Source organism: Mustela putorius, unplaced genomic scaffold, assembly GCF_011764305.1.
Source record: "Mustela putorius furo isolate JIRA1106 unplaced genomic scaffold, ASM1176430v1.1 tig00003867_pilon_pilon_pilon, whole genome shotgun sequence".
Lineage (NCBI taxonomy): Eukaryota > Metazoa > Chordata > Mammalia > Carnivora > Mustelidae > Mustela > Mustela putorius.
The window spans coordinates 31,193,913-31,199,912 of NW_025422019.1; positions in this window are offsets into that span (position 1 = coordinate 31,193,913).

Sequence of the window (6,000 nt, forward strand, 5' to 3'; positions counted from 1 at the left end):
CTAAACACAGTGCAGACCCACGTAGAAAGCACTCAAACTATTATGATTGAACAGGTAGGAGGCTCAGTAGGTGTACTCTTAAGCAGTAATTATAGTTAGTCTCTTTTCTTTGTGTATCTATTATCTAATATGTTCTGAGAAGATATTCCTGATAGGACATCTATTTAGGCATTAAATTATGGTGGAGATGACTCATGTTTGGCCTGTTCTGTTTTTCCACTCCACTGGATTCTGTGTGATTTTCTTGAAATTAAATTGCCTTTTTTATTTCCCAGCTGCACACCAGGTTGATGTATGGTGTCAGTATTTCTTAACCAAGAAATATCCAGTGAGTCTTTATTCTGATGAAGGAAAATCCTTAAAATTCTGTAGCAGTTCTCTTATCTGGGACATTTAACAAATTCTAATTGCAAAGGACATATGATACTGATTTCACAAGTAGTACAGATCTGAGAACAACTGTAATATAATAAAGAGGGCACTTCCTTGTTTTTCCTAGAAAATGAATGCAGTGTACAGGAAACTTTTCCCTGAGTGATGGGTGATTTCAATTAGTTAAAGCAAATGTTTTTCCATAAAATATACACAATAGTAACCAGTAACATAAACAACCCACAATTTTGCTTATTTGTTTCATAGACTAATAGGTTTTTTTAAAGGTAAAGTCTGGTATAATATGTTTTTGGAAGGAACATTTATCAGAACAGTTCCTCTTATTACCGAATCAATGTGGTAAGTTAATTTTTTTCCCTAAGGCAAGATGATTAAAATTTTCACAGTGTGTATGTATGTATATGTATATATATGTAATACATTAGAAAACATGAGGATTTGACTTTTAGTTATTTATTAAATATTTTATTTATTTGATAGAGAGAGAGAGAGGGAGAGAGAGTATAAGCAGGGGGATTTGCGGAGGGAGAAGCAAGCTCCCCACTGAGCAGGGAGCACTACTCTGGGCTCTATCCCAGGACACTGAGATCATGACCTGAGCCAAAGGCAGACACTTAACCAACTGAGCCACCCAGACACCCTGAGCATTTGACTTTTAAGAATGTGTTATTATCCATTTTTTTCAATTCTCACTATTAATGTGAGACCACAGTGTTGTATATACTGTCATTACAATGCACTATAGCATGGAGGTTGATAGAGAGCATTTCTAATTACTGTTGCATTAGAGATACAAATAATCACATTTTTTGATCTATGTACATAAAAAAATGAACTCATACAGTCACATATTTAGATATGTAAAACTTTCTTTAACTCCAACTTCTTTGGGAAAAAGTCCCTATTAGCTAATTTAGTGAGAGGGGCAGACCTAGAAATAGAGTTTGTGTGAGCTCAGGACTGCCAATCCCACAGTCTTATTCTTAAAGGGTCGCCTCCTCCATTCTTCTGCCCTCCAGTTCATCCTTTCTTTTTTCTTTTCTTTGGGAAGATATATAGGTGTATGACATACAAGTGGGAAGAACACTGTATCATGATTATAGGATTCTCCTCAAACCCTAATCCTCTGGCTTAGTGGGCTAAGTGAGAACATGTTGAGGATCCTTTATATCAGAAGGATCCTAGAATCAAAGTGATCTTCTGTGTTATGTTTACTCTAAGTGTGATGGTCAGGTCGAAGATGTAGGGCTGCTGGATGAGCTCTAAGACCTAGAGCAGAACTGGCTTAGGTACTGGAGACCTTTGTGGGAGTTGGAGCTCCCAGTAGGAGTTGATTCTTCTGTACCTGCATGGGAGTACATACTCAGAGACTCCAAAAGGGAGCTGGGGAAGGAACACCAAACAGGTCCAGACCTTTACCTTCAGTACTCATGACTGTGAATATCACATCCTGTAGTACTGAGATCCACCCAAATGTGCTTGCTTTTCACACTGATCCTTCCTGGAGGGAGGTCTAGGGAAGGAAAGGGGCAAAGAGAGGTTCTTAAGATCCTTTCTGCAATCTGTAAGCCTCTGACATCCTTTTATGCATTCTGTTCTGTTTTGTAACTCTGCAGATTTCTTTTCTAAATACTCTTTTAAAAGTTCAATGATATATTTGATATCATACATTTATCATTATGACTTTGTTGTATAAAAGTGAGCTTTTAAAGACTTTGTTATTAAAGATAAATCATTTTATGAAAAAAGGAGAAAAATACAGTAGTTGTTTATCTCTTTTAAATACTATAGATTTTTTTCACTTATTCCCTTACTTCTTGGTATTATAAAAATGAGAAGATCCTGCAATGTTCATGTTAATCTCTCATGGTTTCTCTTATGCCCTAGATTGTAGAATCAAATTTATTTTCTGTTTTGATACATACAGAGTTATCTCTCTGGTCTTGGAATGTATTATTATTTCCCAGGGCAATAAATCAGGGAAGCTGACTGAAAGCTCTGAAATAACTAGATAACCAAGTTGTTGAATCACTAACAAGCATATGCAATTCATCACTTAAATGATACATGCCACAACAGGTAAGACTTTGTGAATGATGTGCTATTGCCCTCTTTTTATTTATTTATTTTTAGTTTTATCAGGTAAGTCGCTAGGGCAGAGAATATGAAGAGGAGGATATAAAAGGGAGAGAAATAAAAAAGGAAAGCTTTATATTATTGATTTCAGAGGATAACAATTTGTTATTTATAGAGCTAGAAGGGGACATTCAGGCATTAGCTCTTTATAACATAGCACTGAGACTGTGCTAAGGATGCTGTTTTAACCAAGAGTCAAGAGTAACACTTTTAACTGCTATTAACAAAGCACACGTGGGGCACCTGCGTGGCTCAGTTGGTTAAGCCTCTGCCTTTGACTCACATCATGATCTCTGGTCCTGTGGTTCAGTGGCATCTGTCGTCCTGCTCCTCAGGGAGTCGGCTTCCCTCTCTCCCTCTGCCTCTCGCTCTTGCTTGTGTGCTTTCTCTCAAATAAATAAATAAAATCTTAAAAAAAAATAAGACACTTGTGATGTCTGTTTTGGTACATATTAAAAAATTCACCTCAGCCAATTGTTCTCAAACTTTCATTTGCATACACATCAAAGCAAGGCTGTTTAATATTCAGATTCTCAGGCTCCCTCTTAAGAGTCAGTACTTGATTCTGATTCACTTCTGGGGTGGGTTCCAGAAGCTGTGTTTTAAACTAGCATGCATGAGATTCAGTGTGGGTGGTTGGCACGTTTCTTTCTCGTCTGAGTCCTGCCAGAACTCTGGAATGTCTGTAAAGCAGGACAGTTGATCTTAACAAAGTACAAGTAACTACTATAAAATTATATCAACTTATGGCTTGGTACCATCTCCTACTTACTATTAAATCCTGGTGTTGTGATTGCTTGTGTAACTTTGATGGTGTCCTGTTTGAGGCATCTTGCTGTTCCTGTTTTTTGTGCCTGGGGGTCTGTCTTTGTTGCTTAGAAACAGAAATCAATTGTGGTTAACTTAAGCAAAAGAAGAACTCTATTCAGAATCTTTTTCAAGCTCACAGAATTGTTGGGAGTCTGAAGGACCAGTTTTGGAAAGGGAACAGGACTTAAGGCAGTTGTGGGTGGGGCTGGGGAGACGTGTCAGGAAGACCCACCTGTGAGGTGGCCCTGCGGGAAGAGTTTGGACCTTGTCCTGCAGTTGCCCAAGTCGCTGAGAAGAACATCAGTGCAAACAGCGCTGTCTGCCTTGCTCTAGAGTCAAAGTTTGGGGAGAGTGTTTGCAATTTATTCTGCTCCCCATTCCATGGCTGGTGGTACATAGACAGGAGGGAAATCCTAAAAGCAGAATTTTAGACTGTTTTGAAGACTTAAATCAAGCATCAGAGAGTACCTGATTTCTGCAGTATTATTTCTTACAGCGAGGCTGATGAGAAAGCATAGATATCAACTCTGTGATTTATTACTCAAGCTGAATAGTACAGAGTGAGTGGAAAAAGCAAAATGTCATCTGTGTCCAGAAACTCAACTTTTAAATCAATCAATTACTTAATTTTTTAATTAAGTAATTAACTTACTTAATTAATTTCTCTATTTTAGAGAGAGGGAGAGAGAGAGAAGGTGCATGTGAGTGGGGGAGGGGCAGAGGCTGAGGGAGAGAATCTCAAGCTGACTCCCTGCTAAGCATGGAGGTGCACATCAGGTTTGATGTCAGGACCCTGAGATCATGACTCAAGCCGAAATCATGAGGTGCTGAAGCCGAGTTGCTTAAAGTGACAACCACCCAGCTGCCCCCAGAAACTCAACTTTTAATATTTTTCTTCATGACATTATTCAAAACATAGAATTTCTCCTATTTTAAGATACATATTCATGCAAGTTTTTTTCCATTCTATTCTGTGTTATGTGTGTCTTTTATAAGAATACGATGCCTAAAATGACTTATATGCAAGGAAAATGAATATATTACTAGCCATATTTATTTTGTTATTTCATACACTTCTCTGGATAGTACTGAATATATTTATCCTAGTTGAAGAAGCATGATCTTATGCTATCACTAAAAGTATATGACTATTTTCTTTGCTTCTTCATTACATATAAATACACCAGTCAATTCATGAAATAGGCATTTAGAAAACAAAGTTTGTTCTCATTTGTTAAACAGAAATCCATTAAAAATTTTTTAAGCCTTGTTAATTTTTTTTTTGAAATATTTCTTGACTGAGACAATACTGGATGCATGAAATAATTGAATATTTTTTGGTTGATTAAAAAATGCAAGTTCCTTAAGATCTCTGGCTTTACAGAGGAAAGTAAACACTCCCTAAGGGCTTCTGCTGCTTCTGCTTCTTCTTCTTCTTCTTCTTCTTCTTCTCCTTCTCCTCCTCCTCCTTCTTCTCCTTCTTCTCCTTCTTCTCCTCCTTCTCCTTCTTCTCCTTCTTCTCCTTTTGTCCAGAGCTATGCAATGCGGGTCACCATCTCTGTCTTCCTTCCTGTCCAAGAGGCAGTCATTATGATTATGATCACATTTATTATGAATTACCTTTGCCTTTTCTAGATCTTCATGTAAGTGGAATTGTATATTATCTTTTGGATAAGACTCTTCCACTTAGCATAGTATTTTTGAAATTCATCTGTATTGTAGTGGATTTCAGTAATTTGTTCCTTTTTATTTCTGAGTAGTGTCCATTCTATGGATGCATCTCAGTTTGCTTATTAATTCTCCCTTTTATGAACACTCTGGCTGTTACCAGTCTTTGGCTATTATCAATGAAGTTATAATGAAAATTCTTATATAAGTCTCTGTGTGGACATTATCTTTTCTCTTTGGATTTCTTTCCCATTGGATTTCACGAGGATGGGAAGCAGCATTAGGGTAGCTTGTATTGTAGCCATACTTTGACACTGTGTGTGTTTCTGCGAAGGCTTATTCATTGTGATGCAAAGGAATCTCTTTCAGCCTTATCTCATGAACTAGGAAGTCAGTCCTCAATGAGACATTAGGGAATGTAACTTTTAGGTTCTCTGGGAAGCAGTGCTGAGACAGTGAGGATTGCAAAGGGTTTGTTTTACTTAGGGTTGCCGTAACTAAATACCATAGGTTAGGTGCTTAAACAGCAGAAATTTAGTTTCTTCAGTTCTTGAAGTCAGAAGTCCAAGATCAAGGTGCCAGCATGCTTGTTTTCTCCTGAGGCCTCTCCTTCATTTGCAGATGGCTGTCTTTGCACTGTGTCTTCACATGGCCTTTTCTCCATATACACACAGCCCTGGTGTCTCTTCCTTTTCTTATAAGGACTTCAGCCCTTTTGGATTAGGGTCCCATCTTTATGAACTTATTTAACTATAATTACTTCCTTAAAGGTCCTTCTTATTTCCAAAGACAGTCACATTTAGGATTAGGTCTTCAACTTCTGAATTTTGAGGAGACAGAGGTCATAATTCAGTCAGAACAAGCTTTATTGAGAGGTTAACACCTGTGGAAGATAAAAGGGAGTGATGTATTAAATAGGCAAGAAGAGCTTTCAAGCTATGGTGTAAGTCTATGAAAGGAATGAGGGAAGAAAGCAGAAGATGGTGGGGGAAA